The following is a 19,095-nucleotide window of genomic DNA, read 5'->3' on the forward strand; positions in this document are numbered from 1 at the left end:
GCAGCTTGTCAAAGCTCCAGCCCATAGGAAAAACAATGCAGTTTACAGATTATTGGCAAAGGCTGCTGCTGGTCTTCTGGCTTGCCAGCCAAAAGCACACGGATGTGTCAAGTGCACACACGCAGTTTATAAATTGTCCCAGAAAACAGATTTTAAATTGTGCAAATCTAGACTGAATTTTCTTGATTTGGAGACATCACGGTGTTTTAACTTTTTATACAAGATGAGGCTTTGTTACAATTTTCGTATCTTCATTTCATTTGTACAGTTCACAGCAAAGGGGAACCAAACCATATGCTCTTGCATATGTCCTTAGTCTACTTCTTTAAAAAAATTCCTCATTACATGTATGTAGCCTATGTATGCACGTGTATCATATGCAGGTGCACACGTCACAGCATAAGTGGACAGAGGAGAACTTAAGGGAGTTGGTTCTCTCCCTCCACCATGTGGGTCCTGAGAATCAGCGTCCAGTTGTCAAGCTTGGCATCAGGGGGTGCCTTTACCCTCTGAGCCATCTTACCAGACCTTAATTTACTTCCTAGAGTTTATCCAGAAAAAAAAAAAAAAAAAAAAACACCCTTTGTCTTTTTCTCTTCTCTGTCAAAATCATACAGATAGCCTCATCCAGTCTTAGCTTTAAATACCATCCAGAGCTGATTTTCTAGCATCAGGCAACATTATTATACCTCTGTGATAATGGGGAGTGGGCATCTCAAAATTAATATGGCTCATTCGAAACTTTTCTCTGAGAGTCATGTAGCCCACTACACAGCTGAGGTCAACCTTAAACTTACAGTCCTTGTGCGTCCACATGCTGACCGCTATATTAAGTTTATATGGTGCTGAGGAAAGAAACTCACGATTTCTGTGTCCATCAGATAAGTACTCTATCAACAGAGCTACACCTCCAGCCTTGAAATCAAAATTTTTGGGTCCCTCTTTGTTCCCCATCTGAATAAATGGTAGCATCATTGACCCGGCCCAAACTCCTAGCTCAGCTGTGACTCTCCTCTTCGATCACAGCCCACACCGAGCTGCAGACTCTTATCTTCCAAGAATAACGGAACCTTATTACTTACCATCACACTGTGGTTTCGCCCGCACCTCTACCCATCACCTGGCAACGGACAAGGTCTCTGCCCTCGCTTCTATTATCCAATCAAGATCCTCAAGAGTGATCAGTGGGGGACCACATGGACTAACTACTCTACCCAAGCTTCTCCAGTACAATCTAGTCACTCAGACGGAGAGAAACCCAAACTCTTCAGCGTGGCCTACACAATCTGGTTCCCATCTACACTACCATCTCATTTCACATCCCCCCTCCCTCGGTTCCCATCTACACTACCATCTCATTCCACATCCCCCCCTCCCTCGGTTCCCATCTACACTACCATCTCATTTCACATCCCCCCTCCCTCGGTTCCCATCTACACTACCATCTCATTTCACATCCCCCCCTCCCTAGGTTCCCATCTACACTACCATCTCATTTCACATCCCTCCCTCCCTAGGTTCCCATCTACACTACCATCTCATTTCACATNCTAGGTTCCCATCTACACTACCATCTCATTTCACATCCCTCCCTCCCTAGGTTCCCATCTACACTACCATCTCATTTCACATCCCTCCCTCCCTAAACCACCCCCAGCCCAAGGTCAGCCAAACCAGCCCACTTCCCGTCCCTCCACCATGCCCAAGCAGCCTGCCTCAAAGGCTTTGCCTTCCCTTGCTGTTCCCTGAGACCCCACCCCTCTGATTCCTTTCCTCCATTCAGATCTCTACAGGAAATCAGTCTCTCTCCTTCCCCTTTTCACCTTCCCTCACTCTCTTTCTCCGGCTCTCTCTCTTTTCTTTTTAATTTCTTTCGTAGCATTTATTATTCCCAGAAATTACTTGTTTTTTTTCACTTGGCTTATGTGTGTGCTCCATGTATAACCACACACATAGTTAAGATTCATCAGGTTCAAGGAGCCTAGGAAGTGGAGAGACCGCATCAAGACACGGGGAGAGATAAGCAGAGATCTCAACCCCCCTTGGAGTTCATGTTCTTATCTGTGGTCATCGCTCAAGGCTGAGCTCCAAGGATGAGTAGACACACAGCCCACCTTGTGGACAGCAAATCCCCAAGTCTTTATTATATAGAGTATACATAACCACATGCTTGCTGGATAGATTAAATGTCCACCCGCTTCCCTGAAGACTCCACTGTAATTCCCTCTTTCTACCTGATGGGATTTAAGATGGGACCCAGAATGACCAACATGTTCCCCAAAAGCAGATTGGGTCCCTAGTCCTAGGCCTGATTGTCCTGACTAAGTGTCCTTTCTTCCAGCCAACCCTAGCACCCACCCAGCTCCTCCAGGAGAGAGGGTAGTTGTCTTAAACCACACCAGAGTTACGCAAAGGAAAAATTAGTTACCTCCAACTGAGTCTTACTGAGTATCTGAGCCATACTTAAGGGCAGGCCCTTTGCCCAGCAATAGATGGACGATACAAAGTGAAGTCAATGGGATTTTTTGGAAAGTTTTAGTCTCATGATGCTTTGTCTGAGCTTTTTTGTTTTTTAAACCTTTATAGCTCTTTTGCTTATATATTACAGTTTCTAACTTTGTGTCTTTATAAAATTTCTGTGCGAAACGTGTTGTGTCTCTGTGTCTGTGTCTGTCTGACTTTCTTGTGCTTTTTCTTTGGCTCTTTACTTCTTTGTTCCCATTCTGGTTTGAATTCTTTGTTGTTATCTTATTTTACTACTTTTTAAATGCTCGTTGTTTTCTGATGAGAGGAGGGAGATGGAATTGAGTGGGTGGGGAGGACCTGTGAGGAGTTGGGGAGGGAGGGAAAATAAAATCACAATATTTTGTATGAAAAAAAAATATTTTCAGCAAAAAGGAAAGAACAATTAAAAAAATGTGTGTGTGTGTGTGTGTATGTGTGTGTGTGTGTGTGTATGTGTGTGTGTATGTGTGTGTGTATGTGTGTGTATGTGTGTGTGTGTGTGTATGTATGTGTGTGTGTATGTGTGTGTGTATGTGTGTGTGTGTATGTGTGTGTGTGTGTAAAATAAAACAGAGTAAGAGTAGTAGTAACTAACTTAAGAAGAAAATGCAAATATCTTACAAAACCACCCTAGAGGTCTCAGAAAACAAGTATTTAAAAGCCATGTTACCAACCTGTACATATGGGAGGATAATTTTAATGTGCTAGTGAACTCTGATATAACAGGCTTTTGAGTCTTGTCTCTTGGGGTAGCAGGTAAAGAGAGACATGAGCACCGCAAAGCAAGACAGGTAGACTCCCTGGCCTCAGTGACCTGCCTGTAGGAGCTGGCTCTTCAAGCTATTTCTGGGACACTGGAAAAGGCTACGTAATTAAGGTAAAGTGTGTGAGAGAGAAGTGAGCTGCAGGGTATCTAGGGAGCCCAGAGTGTTACACTGTATCTGCCTAACACCTCACTGTCTCTGAAGTATTTTCACATATATCATCTCCTTTATAGTCTTCAAAGTAAGCAGCCCCAAAGTGTAAACAATTCAAGATACACTTTGCTGTTTGAAACCCCAGAAATCACACAATTACTCTAGATCCCAGAGTAAACTTGGCAGACCCTAGATATGCCTAAATTCATCTGTGACGGTTGGTCCCCAGCTGGTGATACTATGTGGACAGGTTTAAGAACTGTGACCTCCCTACAGGAAGTGTGTCACTGTGGGCAGTCTTTGAAGTTTCAAAGCCACATACCATTCCCAGTTCATTCTCTCTGTTTCTAGTTGGTGGTGGGAATTCTCAGCTGCTCCTGCTACCGAGCCTGCGGCCTGCTGCCATGATTCCCTGCCACGATGCACTCTTTTCCCTCTGGAATTATAATCCCCACCTCCCTTCTAGAAGCTGCCTTGCTCATGGTGTTTTATCGGAGATTAGAAAGGTAGCTAACACACCAGCCTATAGACTTTCTTCCATGGAAAATAAAAAGATGAACATCCTATTTGCCAATCACAGTACATGGTCAATATTTCCCTTCCCTGCAATAGGAGAGGAAAGAAGAAGAACACATATTCACCAGTGCTTCAAGATGGTAGGAAGATGCATCGGTCCTGGAGTTCTGGGCAGAGAGGATCTCAGAGTCTTCCAATGGATGCCAACTCCTGAAACAGCACACAAAACATTCTGAGTAAACCACAAACAAGCTGGCCTTACCTACCTCAGCAGCCTACCTCAGCAGTCTCGTCTCAACCCAACTGCTGGGCAAGCCCTCAGTCTGCAGAGACATAACACTGCACCTGCTTCCTAGATCCCAGCAAAGACTCAGGAATGCCACAGAAAAGCTCGGGCATCTTAGGCCTGAAACATTTCTCGCCACACAAGCTTGAAAAACTAATTCAATCTCCAGAACCCACGTTGGAATGAGAGAACTAACTCTCAAATGTTGTCCTCTGACCATAATGTGTATACACACACACGTAATAAATTAAGATTATGATCATGATCATGCTGCTACTGCTGTTGGTGTTGCTGCTGCTGCTGATGATGATAAACTTCATACTTTTTGCTTCTCTTTAAAAGCCAAACAGATCAGAAGATCTGTATGTACGGATAATCTCTGTTTACTGTGTGAAGCATCATCTGTCAGTAAAACTCTGATGGCCAATAAGCTGAGGCAGGATTAGAAGGTGGGACACATCTGGCAGAAAGAGAGGAACCCTGGGAAATATGCAGGCAGGAAGATTCCCCAACCAAGCTCAGGAAGTCTGACCAGATGTAAGAAACTGCGGAGTGGTAACTACCCACGTGGCAGACATAGAATAGTAAAAATGGGTTAATATAAACGACAAGTTAGTCAGGGGACAGACCTAGCTTATGGCCTAGGCATTTATTTATAAATAAGGCTCTAAGTCATTTGGGAATTGGTAGAAAAGCCCACAGTTACATCTGTAAACACAGCCAACATTCGTGTCAGACCTTGATGATTTGGTAGTAAACAGCAGTCACCCTTCATAAGTACAGACCCCAGCATTCTGGGTTTTCTTTACATAGAAAACTGTGGCTTTCATTCCTCAGAGCCCTCGTTTGCTTCTCCTTTTGTAGAGAACCTGGGTCAATGCCCAGCACCCACAGGACAACTTATACCACCTGTAGCTCCAGCTCCAGGGAAACAAGAGGCCCTCATCTGGCCTCCATAGGTACTGCATGCATGTGGCACACATACACACATGCAGGCAAACTCTCGGAAATAAAAATAACATTTCAAGGAGAAATCTAAGGGCTGAAGATGTAGAACATGTGCCTAGCATGTGGAGGGCTTTAGGCTTTATCTCTAGCACGTTCACGGAAAAGCAAAAAGGAGACAACTACATATGCTGATGTATAAAGACACCAGCATTGCAATGTGAGCAGCATTCAGCTTTAAGGTAGTGAGAGTTATTTATAGCATTCTCTCAAAGAATTTATTGATTGGTTCACCGAGCTCTATCCCACACCAGGCTGCCTGAGGTGACAGAGATACAAAGTCAGCACAGCCCTTGGGTTGTCCTGAGGAAAAGGCCCAGCCTAGACACTCTGAATGGGCATGCTCAGGAGATGCAGGAGCACCAAGCAAGAGCACCTAGTGCAACAGAAGCCGAGACAGTTCTTCCTAGCACGGACAGGAGGCTGGGGAAACCCCAAAGTCTAGACAGGAGAGGGGCCTAAAAGAGAAAGGTTCTCATCCCAGCACATGGGACAATGCAGGCAAAAGCAAGGACATTTGAAAAGCCAGCTATGCAGGGCGGTGGTGGCGCACGGCTTTAATTCCAGCACTTGGAAGGCAGAGACAGGCGGATTTCTGAGTTCGAGGCCAGCCTGGTCTACAAAGTGAGTTCCAGGACAGCCAGGGCTATACAGAGAAACCCTGTCTCAAAAAAAAAAAAAAAAAAAAACACAAACAAACACACACACACAGAAAGAAAAGTCAGCTATTTTAGCTTTGTCCAGGTCTGTTATTATCTCATTGATCTTAAACAACAATTCACACAAAGAAAAATAACCAGAACAAACAAACAAACAAGCCCAACCCTTGTCTTGCATCATGTAACCCGACATTTGCAGGAACTCGGTACACAGCACGGCATGTACACAGGCTAAGGCCAGGATGAGGGAACAAGACACAGTCCCCCTGAATGGTGGACAGGATTTCACCACAGCTGTTTGGCAAGTTTTTCGGTGTTGTTGTTGGTGCTGGTGGTGGTTGTTTGTTTGTTGTTTTGTTTTTTAAAATCTCGCTGAAAATGAAAATCACCTGGAGAACTAAAAAGACTCTAACAAAAATAATTTTGATTTTTGGTTTGTCAAAGGAAGCACCCAGCTGGGGATGGGTGCATTTTACCCAAGAGCACAGATGCTCCAGAATCATCTCGTCAAGGTCGTTAATTAAGCATCTTCCAGGAAAGCACCAAGAATACTGCTTATAGGAGATTTATTCATTCTCAGTATGTCCGTCTCATTTCTACTCCATGACGATAGCCACTGCTTACTTAACTCCATTAAGCAGAAGACAGAATGCCGGAAGAATGGAAACCTGGATAAGTGAGGCAGGCCTCCCTCTCTTCAGCAGCATACACCCAGACTACATGTTCCCAGTTGAAACGAGGGCTGCTTAGTCCCAACAGCAGACCTGCATCCCTACATACCTGTGCAGGTCCCCCTCCAGCAGCACAAAGGATCTGCACCTCTCCAGACATCAAATGGCCTTCGAGGAACAGATTCAGGACATAAGCATTCTGCCCAGGTCCCTGCTGCCTATCAAAGGGCAAGCACTGCAGATGAGTGTAATGTGTGGAGATCTGCCAAGCCAGCTGAGTACTTCTCTTTGCAGATTTCCACTTTGTGGTCATGTAATGGCTTGAGCCATCCCAAGCCAAAAATGGCAAAGTAAATGTATGTGCCACGGAGATGATGGATTGGAGCAAGCTGCTTTGCTGAATGGCCTGGAGAGAAGGCTTCCTCATATCACCGCATTTGAGCAGGTGACCTTCCGAGAGCCAACACCAAACAAAGCCACAACTAGCCAAGGTCAACCTGCTTGAACAAGAGGCCAAGCACCAAGCCTCACTATCCTCCAACAAAACAAGGAGACACTCCCAGGATCCCAAGAAATCCACAGCTAGCCAAGGTCAACCTTCTTGAACAATAGGCCAAGCCTTAGTACCTTCAACAAAACAAAGAGACTCTCCCAGGAATCCCACTCCAAGCTAAGTAACCTCCACTTTGAGTCAGAAATCAAGTTTAGAAGGGAATAAGGTGGTGTATGGGAGGGTGGCGAGCTTGGCAAAAGCAAGGGGACTTTTGCTCCTTCTGATAGTCCTCAATTTTCAAATGGTTCATTCCTTTTCGTACAGTTCTAACATGCCCTGGCCAAAAACAAGACACTTCTCTAGTCCAGTGCTTCGAAAGACAGGACGGCTTTTGTTTCAGGCCCTGCTAAAGCCCTCACCTCCCTCAGCTGCGGCCTCTTCTCTACTCCATCCCCAGACCACAGAGTAGCATTAGCTGTTGTAAATCCATCTCAGCTACCCTCATTCCTACCAAACGTCGGACAAGACCTACCAAACCCATTCCAGCCCAAGGGGAGCCCTCATGCCCAATGGCCTCAGAAACCTATGCGTATCTCCTCCACAGCACAGATGACTTCCGTTTTCACACTACGTTATGCCTCAGCCCACAGATGCACAAGGTCCTGTCCCATTCTGCTTTGCCTTCTTATTGGTGTTGCTTGTTGTCTTCCTTCACGTTCCAAGTTGGGCAGCAAGTCACATGTCCCCAGACATTACCTCCAAACTCTGATTTCTGTCAAAATATATCCCAAATGCCATGCCACCCAGACAGACTTGACTGTTCTCTCTCTGTGTTCTTAATACAAGGCCTCACTCACTTCCCAAGCTCAAGGTAGACTCCTCTTTCCTACCAGCAACAAAGCCACAGCCCAAGAGAGAAAAGGCGAAAGGTAACAAATCCCAGTACTTAATCCTTCTGGCTTGCTTTCCTATCACACTGCATCGATTTTCCTACTGAAGATCGCTTGACAACTTGCAAAATTAACCCCTCTTGAACCTTGTAAGGGATTTCTGGGATCACAGGGGCCATCACCAATGCCAACACCCTAAGAGCCTGAACTCCATTGAAGCTTCCACGGGCTCACACTAGTGTGGCTCTCTCCACTCAGTCCCCATGCCAGCCAAACCTCTTCCTCCCACACCCATTGGCAGAGGAATTGGGTCTTCGAAGGTTTTTTTTAAGCTCTCCCACCTACTCCACAAATTCAGTAGGAGGAAAAATGAATGTTTCCAAGGCCTCTGAATGACACAATACTCATAAAGTATAACAGAATTAGCTGGAAACTAGCAAAAAAAAAAAAATCATTTTAGCTTCCCTTTTAAAAAAATTATAAGACCACACCTACTTAAGATGGCTCAGAGTAACTTTATGCTTTTTCATCTACTTGAATATGAATGTTTCTTTCCTCCAAGCTGGTGGTTTCTTCCCTGTGCCCCACCTTAAGACTGTATGTATGTTCAGGACCAAACTTACACAGACACCATATCTATTCTATCTGATTTGGTAGCCTTGAGAACATCTCAACAAAGCCAAGGACACCATTAATGGCCAGAGACTACCCACTCCATACACCTTAACGCTACTTGCATTGAGTAGTAACAGAATTTGTATTTCTACTGCATAAAAAAATAAAGTAACAAAACTTCTTTTCCTATCTCTTGCCGAGGATGGGAACACTGTCATCATGAAGAGCTCTGAAGAAACAGTACCTCTTGACCAAGGCCAGTTCTGACTTCCAAACCTTACTCTCAGCAGCAAAGGCTCCTGTCTAAGTAGAACCTACCATGATCCACTGTTATCACATTTATCTCATTCAAACAGCAGGGACCTTACTTGACATGTTCATTTCTATAACGCCAGGACCACACAGTTCCTGGCTCGTGGCATGTGCTCAGTATGAGCCACACATGTAACCAGGTGAGTGGAACATGGCTGAGGGCTCCCTGAGCACACTCCATGGCATGGCTTCACTGTGGTTCCTGGGATGAGTCTTCTGGTGCCATTAGCTATGACTCCTCAATTCTTTCACTACCTGGATACTGGCTCCCATGTATAGTCTCTACTGTATACCCTAGCTTCTCAGAGTGGGGTTCCCATGGAGACGCAGTTATCAAATTGGGCTTCTCCTACTCTGCCTCCATTCAACCACACACTATTTGAGAACTTCAGATATGGGATTGGGGTAGCTGGCAAAACTCACCACTGGAACCGCATCTTCATGTCCCCCATTATCCTCTGTCACCACTAATGAACGTACAGTGAGGTGCTACAGATCCCATTATTGAAGTCTAACCTCTTTCTGTCAACTCATTGCCCATTAGCTTCCTTTTAACCCTTGAGCTTCCTCCACATGGACCTGGGCCTGGTGTCCTTCCCCGGTATCACAGTATTTATCTCAACATCCAAAAACCATCTTTCATCTGCCTGTTTTCCTAATTGGGTGTCCCTTAATGGCCAGCACCCAATCTAACATGCACCTGTTGGTTCTGAGCCTGGCACACAGTAGGTATCTAACAATAATATATTGAACTGAACCACACACCTTGTTTTCTGATTTACAATTCCTATATCCACAGTGACTTGAAGGTTTTCCACACAACAGGAAGTACCCTACTGCTAAATGTGTTTGTTCAGCCCTCCCTAAAAGAAATCATGAGCATGATCATCATACTGGCGACAGAATGAAGAGAGGCCAACAGCTGTGGCACAAAGGGATGAGTGCAGACAGCCTTTCCTCCCTCCATTATCACAAAAACGTCATTTTCCTTCTCTGGTCTCAAATCTCTTCCTTGGTAAAATGAAAACATCCAGCAAGAAGCAAACAAACAAAAAAGCCTTATTATATAATTCTATTTACATAAACGTTCGGAGCAGACAAGCCATAGAGACTGAAAGTAGATTACTGGACGCCAGAGGATGGGGAAAAGAGGAGACTAGAGACGAATGCTGATGGATAGGGCACGCCAGAAAAAGGTGTCAAGGATTGCACGACTTGACAATATGCTGGAAAATGCTGAGCTGCCTACTTGGAAATGGTTTAAACAGTAAATTTTACGTAGCACCAATTTTATCTGACCAAAAAAGAAAAAACAAGCAAACAAACAAAAGGGAACAGATAGACTAGAATAGAGGTTGAAAATTCAAGACTCAACAGGCCTTACCAGGCCTAGGGCATGTTCTGTGGACCTCAACAATTTCAGATTATCAAGTGTGTGTGTGTGTGTGTGTGTGCATCTACACCTTCATACTTGAATCCAACATAGTTGCACCAAGCTAGCTTGGCACTCACTATGCAGTCCAAGCTACATTTGACCTTCTCATCCGCCTACTTCTAACTTCCAAATGGTGGGATTTGAGGCAAATACTGCACCTGGCTCCCAAATTTTTTAATTGTAGCTGTTATTATACAAATGGCACACATAATAAAACTGCACAGGACAACACACACACACATACACACAAATGCTAACAAATAAATCCCAGTGGAAAGAATATATAATAGAGTTTATAGAACAATATGGATATACTGTAGCAATGACTGCTTCCTGAATTAGACACTGTATTATATAAAGTTACCCAAAATGTTACCACCTAAAGAAGTGGTACTTTGCCAGGCGACGCCACGCCTTTAATCCCAGCACTTAGGAGGCAGAAGCAGGCAGATTTCTGAGTTCCAGGCCCATCTGGTCTACAAAGTGAGTTCCAGGACAGCCAGGGCTACATAGAGAAACCCTGTCTCGGGGAGGGTGGGGGGGGGAGTGGTACTTTGCTACTTTCTATCAGTCTGTAATTCTTTCTTTCTTTCTTTCTTTCTTTCTTTCTTTCTTTCTTTCTTTCTTTCTTTCTTTCTTTCTAATTATTAAGCCAAAGACCTTATAATTTTACAGGGTGGCTTTTCCTTAAAAATAGCAAGATGTGGCAATGCTAAACCTCAAGGGTCCCAGCTGTATGGAACTGGGTAGTAGCCATTTCTAGATGGGCTAAGTGTTTACAGGCATCTGTCCAACCCCAGAGCCCCATGCTGATGCATACACTGGTTTTCTCTTAAAAGAAATATTTCCCTATCAACAGAAAAAGACCAAGAGTGTCTTATGTCTGCCCCACCCCACAAAACAAGGCAACCGCAACATTTTTATGAAAACCAAGAACACTCCACCCAGTTTGATCTTAGCCTTCCTCCCAAGCTACCTGTCTGGCCTCTGAGGTATTTGAGATTTCATACCCTTGGGCTATGTCTCTGTAGGGCCAATTCTCTTAGATTGTCAGCAAACACATTTTTTAAACAAACCACCAGAGGAAAATAGTTCTTAAGTACACAGTATCTTGTTCTCCCTAAATCTGCTGGTTTCTTGACCTTGCCTTTCCTGGCAGGTACCTTCTCTGCCATTAATACGCGATCAAATCTAGATCAATCAGAAACTGTAGCTGTGTCTAGCAGGGGAGGGAAAGGGCCCTCACCGTGGACATTCCTGCCCCTCCTACCACACCATCATTCCCCCAAAGACAGTGAGTGAAATTCAAGAATCCCTGGAAAGTGGGTAAGGCACAGTCAGAGAAGCTGGGTAAAACTGCCCAGGGACTGCTAAGGTGTAGACTGCACAGAAGGAGCACTTGGGGCTCCAGCCTGATGGAGACACTTCAATATCCCCCTCAGGTGACAGATATGCAGACTGCCTGGCACTGACCCGTGCTGAAGTGTTTGCAAATCGGTCATCTGGGAAACTGTTGACCCCACGCTACCTGGGTAGCCAGGTAAAATGTTTCTTTTATCAAGAAATTCTGAAGTCATGCTATCTTGTAGAAAAACTACCAGCTCACGTGGCTGCAGAGTGAAACACCAGTACTACTTGAGGCAGGCCTAGCTAACATATACAGTGGGAGTTGAGGGCTCAACATTAAAAGGAATATGAGGTATCTCGCTGATATTTTTGTAGGGTTTTTTTTCCATTTATTTATTTTTCTCTCATATATTACATCTCAACTGCAGATCCCTCCCCCGCCCCTCAAGAAAGGAATAGGCCTTTCAGAAACACCAGCCAAATAAGGCATAACAAGCTACAATAAGGCCAGGCACAGCCCCTCACATCAAGGCTGCATAAGGCAGGGGAGAAGGAAGGATGGATGTGTGAATGATTTCAGTTATCTTTTCTTACTTGCTTCCCCTCAAACCTAAGCCCAGTGTACAGGATGCTATTAATCACACCCACTTAGGGAAAAAGATAACTCCATGAGAGACGGATGCCTTGCTTAGCACCAAGGCAACCCAGTAGGAAGAAAGGTGTCCCAAAGGCAAGCAAGAGTAAAGACAGCCCTGCTCCGACTGCTAGGAATTGCACAGGAACACCAAGCTGCCCAACCATAACATACATGCTGAGGACCCATGTCAGATCCATACAGGCCTCCTGATCTGTAATATTTTTATACCGATTACCCAGTGAAATCCTTTTTTTTTTTTTGATACTAGGTTAATAAAATATGCTAAAATGAACTTCACCTGTTCCTACTCTGTAAATGTGACTACCAGAAACTCATATATTACTTATCATATTCTATTGCACAATCGGACTGGAGAGAAACTTCTAGTGTTGAGGTCATAGCCATAATAGAAAAGAGAACATAAGCCAACAGCCAACAGCTAAGCAAGGTATCCATCTCCTAGGTAGTTATCTTTCTCCCTAAGTGGGTATAACATCCCAAACCCTGGGCTTAGGTTTGAGGGGAAGCAAGTCAGAGGTGGTAACTGAACACACTCACTCACACTGCCTCACACATCCATCCTTCCTTCCTTCTACCCTGCTTTCTTAAAAGGACAAAGTTTGATCTCTTAGTTTCTACCCAGTTCTGCACAGCAGCAGCAGATGACCCAGTGGTTCTCCAGCAACAACAGACCCGGATACCATCTGCACCACACACAAGAGACCAGAGCATCTTGGTGCTTCAATCTAGGAGTCACTTGCAGCTAAGGAATTGGGTCCAGTACTACTAGGAGTGCCTTAGGCTTCTCTGGCGAACAGTCTTGACAGGCCAGCCTGCAAAGGGGACGTATGGCCCTTAGAGAGGGAAGGAACTGATCACAAGCCTCTCCAGAGCCAAAGACTATCAGGATCTTTTAAACCAAGGTAGGAAACGACTATCTGCTCTGGATATTGTTTCAAATATAAAAAGGAGCTGATACTTCCTGTCTCGACACAAATTGTCAAGGTGATCAAACAGTACGGACAGGGAGGCTGAGTGTATTGCAAAGTGGCAGAGAGCTTACCTTGCATGTGCAAAGCCCACATGTCCACAGCACTGTAAAAATGCATACATGTATGCACACATACACACATATGTATATACATTTATACACACATTTGTATACACACACATACCTGCATGTATTTTTGTCTGTCTCTCTGTGTGTGTGTGTGTGTGTGTGTGTGTGTGTGTGTGTGTGTGTGTGTGTGAGAGAGAGAGAGAGAGAGAGAGAGAGATGGCACCTAGTGCTTTGGCAAGCAGGCTGACAAGACTGTGCTGTGTGGCCCTGATCAGCAGGATTATCAGGAAGCCCAGGGCACATGCTCATTCGGTCCTCACCTGTGACCCAGTGGCATCAAGCATTGTCAGAGCTCTCTGAAGGCCACACATCTACACAAGGGCTGTCCCTGCTGTCCCCAGAGCCAACACAAAGGGCTCCATGCACAGACCTGCAAGTCCCAGCAGCCTGCGGATTCTAGGCCTTTAGCCTCTCAGAGAAGAAGAATCATCATGGAACATGAATGTTAGGCAGACAGTACGCACAGATCAATTAGACCCCGGGAGGCTGGCTGCCAGAAGAAAGCAGTCTTTATCTAAGCCAAACAGTCCCACCTCAAACCAGTATAAAAGAGCAATTTCTCAAAGAACAAAAATTAAAGTATCCTTCCCCAAGAATATTTTTGTGACTAAAATATGGTCTAGAAATTCAATCTTTTCCTTAAAGCAAATTTCTTTTCTATTGATAGTAAGCGCAAAAACTGAATGAACTGGTATATTCCTCGAACTAAATCCAAATCACCTTAAACTGCTTTCGAAGATAGGGTATAAAGGAAACAAGCAACTGAGTCTGAAGATGACATTTCTGTGCTTTGAGGTTTTTGTTTGTTTGTTTGTTTTAAGACAGTCTTGTGCAGCTCAGGCTGACATCCAACTCCTTATATAGTCAAGGATAACCCTGGATTACTGATCCTCCTCCCTCAACCTCCTCGGACTCAGATCGTACACCACCAGACCTAGTCAATGCCACAGAGGATGGACCGGTCTTGTCATGAACACTAGGCAGACAGTCTACCCTCAGCCTTGTTTCTGGGCTTTACAGGCAGGAAAGTGACCTGGCAGTGACAGATGTCAGTGACAGGTGCTGACTCCAACAGGGCATCACTGGGAGGGACCTCATGCAACACATTTCCCAAACCCACTCAACTGTCAGCTCCACCATCCTGACTGAACATGCTGGAGAAACCGAGATACACCCAGGCTTCCATGTACCAGAGTCTAAATTCTTGATGCACAGGAAGGTATCTTTCAAGTCTTCCATACATTTCTCTCTACCTTTTGCTGGCCTGTGCTCCTCCAAGGACTCTGTTCTACATCCCACCTCCACCCCAGTCTGCTCTTCAAAGCCTCTTCTCTCCCTTCTACCTCCTTTGGTGGGGGCTGCTTTTTCCTCTCACACAAGTACTGAACTTTCCAGAAACAAGTACAGCCATTGTTTACCAACATTCACGTGGAACTCTGACCCTCTCCATCCATTTCAGCCTCTACTCATTGCTCTGACTCTATATGAGGAAGCCCAGAAACAGAGCTAAGCAGGAGACAGTTGTCCTTAGAAGGCAGAGTAACTAGGAGAGCTGAGTAACACGCAATGGAATTCTCCTTAGCAGAGAAGTCCATGAACATCCCCAGAGGTATGTCTCAAGGAGTAGTGAGCTAGTGAGCTGCAACCTAGGCATGCTAGGCATCACTATTCGAACCAGCTTGGACTAAGCTTCAGAGATGTGTTCTTTGTACAAACTGCTGCTGGAGAGGGACCTCAAAGCAGCCACTAATCAATCAGCCATCGCACTTTGGCTTCCAATAGTTTCCTAACTTGGCTATACTCATCACCATACTAAATGTGAGAAAACAGTATTTAGAAAGAGGTAAGTCTCTGACTCTACAGTAAGGATCTACCCTCATGTTTGAGAAATTAACAGTTCTCATAGCATGACCTGTGAGCCTAACACAATTCAGAACTCTGGAGATGGGGCTTCTCACGAAAGGCCCATCGTTACACGCCCTGAGGTGGTGGGGGCGCAGTCAGAGGAGGAAGGAGAGACTGTGAACTGACCCAGCCTCCGCTGTCAAGGAAGAAGCAGAGAGCATATAACCATATAAGGGAAAAGTGGCTCCCTGTTGCATCTGCTTGCAAAGAGTTAAGGAATGAGATACAGCGCGTGGTCTGAGAAGGGTGATGATCCGTGTTCTGGCCCTGCTGTGGATGGGCTGTGGGGCCTTGGGCAAGCTCCCGCAGCCCTCCGACTGTTTCTAGTTCTCCAAAAAGCAAGGGCAGACTACGGGTATCTGAGTTCTTATTCAAGAGTGATATTCCACAATACTATAATATTTAGAACACTTGCTGTGGGAATTACAGACAGGCAGGGAGGAGGGAAGATAGGAAAAGGAATATGAAATATGACAAAATGTGTTATTACTGAATGGCGATAGCATTAAGAAAATATCCACTGTGGCTTCAAACCAAAGGCCAAGCACAGTCAGTGCTCACAAACCAATCTTCATAGGCTCTTATGGAACTATGGGCATGCTATACTTTTTACTTGTGGGCCACAGTGAAGACATACTACAGGGCAGTGACGTCCACTCGTGTTAGTGAGAATGTCCTCATTCTAAATAAGACCAGAGCCCACGCTCCCTGATCCACAGAAGAGCAGAACAGAGGGGAGTCCACAGTATGAGACTCCCGATCAAATATGAAATGCCAACTAGGTCACTATGTAGGATCCCTGGGAGACAAGGACACTTAGACACCGATATACTAACTCACCTAACTGTTCAAGGAAAACAGAAGAAGGCAAGAGAGGATGAGAGCAGCCTGTCTTCCCTCTACTTCCCCCAACAGGCAGGTTGCCCTGGGGGCAGAGATGGATTTCTACCTTCAAGTCACACATTTGGTGGCTCAGGAACTAGAGTGCTAAAACCAGGACTGAAATCATATGCAAAGACATTTGTCCATGAACAAATTGTTTCCGCCTGGCTGACTCAGTTTCCTTATCCACGGAAGTGGGAACACTGTAAGACCCATACCTCATGGAGTTATAGAGATCTGAAAGGATGACACACAACAGTGCTCAGCACAAGGTTCACTACAAAAAAGGCTGTTGTCACCTTCGGGAAAGGAGACCAAAGTTTTCATCAGATATCAAAAGTCCACGATGCAATAAAAAGTATGACCTGTTCAGAAACCTGTTCCTGGCATGGAACTAAGGCCATCCTTTGAGAGGGACCACTTTTCCCCAAGACTTCCTATCTCTCCAGGAGACAGGAATTAGAGGTTCTCTGGGTTCCCTGAACCCACGGGACACAAAAGAGAAAGCATAATCCCAGCACTGGGGATTTCTGAGTTCGAGGCCAGCCTGGTCTACAGAGTGAGTTCCAGGACAGCCAGGGCTACACAGAGAAACCCTGTCTTGAAAAACAAACAAACAAACAAACAAAACTTTTTGCACTGAAACAAAGCTGTGGCTTGGAAATGCCTCCCTGGATTGCTTAAGGCCCCAGTTCCAAAGAAGAACGCAATCAAGGAGGGATCCAAGTCCAACTTCAGTTCCCACACACGCAGTTCCCGCTCACACCCAGCCAGGCAGAGCATGAGAGAGAATGTTCCCAGCAGGCAGGTGGTGTCTAGTCACCTCATCTGCTGGGGACCCGTGACATGCAGCAGAGTAATAGGTGCACAGGAAGGTGACATGAAGGACTGGTGCATGCAGATGACCCAAAGCTGAGGTCCTGATCTGAAGGGCTAAAGGGACCGAAGTAGTAAGAGCTGAGGAGCAATTCCACTCTCCGCTCTGCTGCTCTCAAACCTCGAACAAACCACGCACACACGCAATGACTAAGCCTCGATTTCCCCATCAATAAAACCAAGGTGAGGAAATTAACTGTCCTGGCCTCACGGGGGAGTTGTAAGGATCGCATGAGATCATCCGTACAGTCACTGAGCACGGTACCTGACACACAGAAGGGCTCATTTGATTAATGGCACTGTCGTCACAGTCACAGTTATGCTGAGGACAATGAGGCATACGGTAGGCAAAGGTTAACATGACTGAAAGACTGTGTTACTTACTAGGTTTTAGATTGTTCAATGTTGTTGCATTAAAAAAAAACAAAAAACAAAAAAAAAAAAAACCAACTAACATCAAGGCGGGTTTATAGGGAGAAACAGCAGCACACGGGATCAGAGACCCGGGTTCAAAACCACTTTAACTGCAAAACCTTACACTTGGCTCTGTGGCCCAGAAAGTCCCACACAGCCAGCAATGAAGAGAGAGGACAGATGAGGGTCTAACAGAAAGGGTTGGCTCAAACACCATACATCTGCTCTTAGCTAAAACAGCGTCACCTCCATTAAACCAAGTCAGGCAACACTAACACACAGTTACATCTATGACTGACCAGCAACAGCAGATATATTATTAATAAATAATGCTCAAAGCAAAAGTTATTTTGAAGTAAATAAGCATAAAAATAACAACAAAAGAACATCATTGATGACAAGAAGATGGCAATGCAGTTCCCATGGCAACCCTGGCTCCCTATGTCCTCGGTTCCATCTGTTATCCCTCCCATACTCCCCACCTTGCTACCCTCGGACATACTGAGGATGGGTTCAAAAGGACTCATGCTTTTCACAAAACAAAACCAGTTTCTTTCCGATATAAAAGAAATTCCTGTTCACCAGAGAAAGCAAGGAAAACAATGGAAGTCTCACAGTAAATGCACAGAGCTACCATTCCATGCTAACACGTTAATGTATCGCTGCCCTGCCCCTCCAGCTCTGGCCTTGAGGCAAATCATTTTTATTGAAAAACCGAATGTCACACTGAGTTTCCTAAGACAGCAAACATTCCCGAAGATTCAATAAAAGCAGTAAAAATCAGAGCAGTCTAAGACTGGCTGGCGAATGGAGACGATACAAGTGTATAATCGCCCCCTCTCCCCTGCCCAGCATGAATGCAGGCACAAATCAGTTGGATCTGGCCTCAGATACCCTTGGAAAGCTTCAGAATATATTTAAGAAGTTTAATTCTGAGCATCAAGACAAGAACCCCAGTCAGGTTGTAGTACATGCCTTTAATCCTACCACTGGTGAAGCAGAAACAGAGGCAAGTCGTTATCTGTGAGTTTGAAGCCAGCCTGGTCTACAAACCAAGTGCCAGGACAGCCAGGGCTACACAGAGAAACCCTTGGGGGGAAAAAATTTTAAATTGCCAAGAACCCCACCCATTAAAACGATGTTCTTTCAGCATCAAAGTGTCTACCATTTCAAAGGAGCATTTTTGAAAATATTTTTTTTTAAATCCAAACCTCTTATGTGTACCTTGGCACAAAGCTGGGTCAGTGCTAAGACAGAATTTCAAAATATGCTTTAATTACTCCTAATGTCACTGATACCATCCTATCAGATTCACATAAATCAAAATCACAGTGATGAAGAAAAATAAAACTGAACCTTTCCGTAACATAGTGGTTGCTTAGAAAACAGGAATTTATGACAACTCCCTTTGGTGCTACCCCATAAAACCATTTCCAACACAGTTTATGCCATAGCAGTGGGAAGAACACTGCTCACCACTCCACTGAACTGTGCCTTAGAGATTTTTCCAGAGGTTACAAGTATCTTAGGGTAAGAAGACTAAGCTAAACCCTAGGGCAAGCTGGAGAACACCAAACAGCTATCTATCAGGAGCGTTTATGGACAGGTTC

The 19,095-nt window shown here is 44.9% G+C and overlaps 1 protein-coding gene across 11 annotated transcripts in view; it reads right to left on the reverse strand.

Moving 5' to 3' along the window:
- The window catches only part of Sorbs1 (sorbin and SH3 domain containing 1), a 226,148-nt gene that overhangs the window by 154,461 nt on the left and 52,592 nt on the right, over window positions 1-19,095 (reverse strand). For all 11 annotated transcript variants that reach the window (XM_029472826.1, XM_029472833.1, XM_021151941.2 and 8 more), the window contains exon 2: window positions 4,064-4,148. The gene's annotated coding sequence lies outside the window, so the exon portion shown is untranslated. The remainder of the gene's footprint in view (window positions 1-4,063; window positions 4,149-19,095) is intronic.

This window comes from Mus caroli, chromosome 19, assembly GCF_900094665.2.
Source record: "Mus caroli chromosome 19, CAROLI_EIJ_v1.1, whole genome shotgun sequence".
NCBI classification, from domain to species: domain Eukaryota; kingdom Metazoa; phylum Chordata; class Mammalia; order Rodentia; family Muridae; genus Mus; species Mus caroli.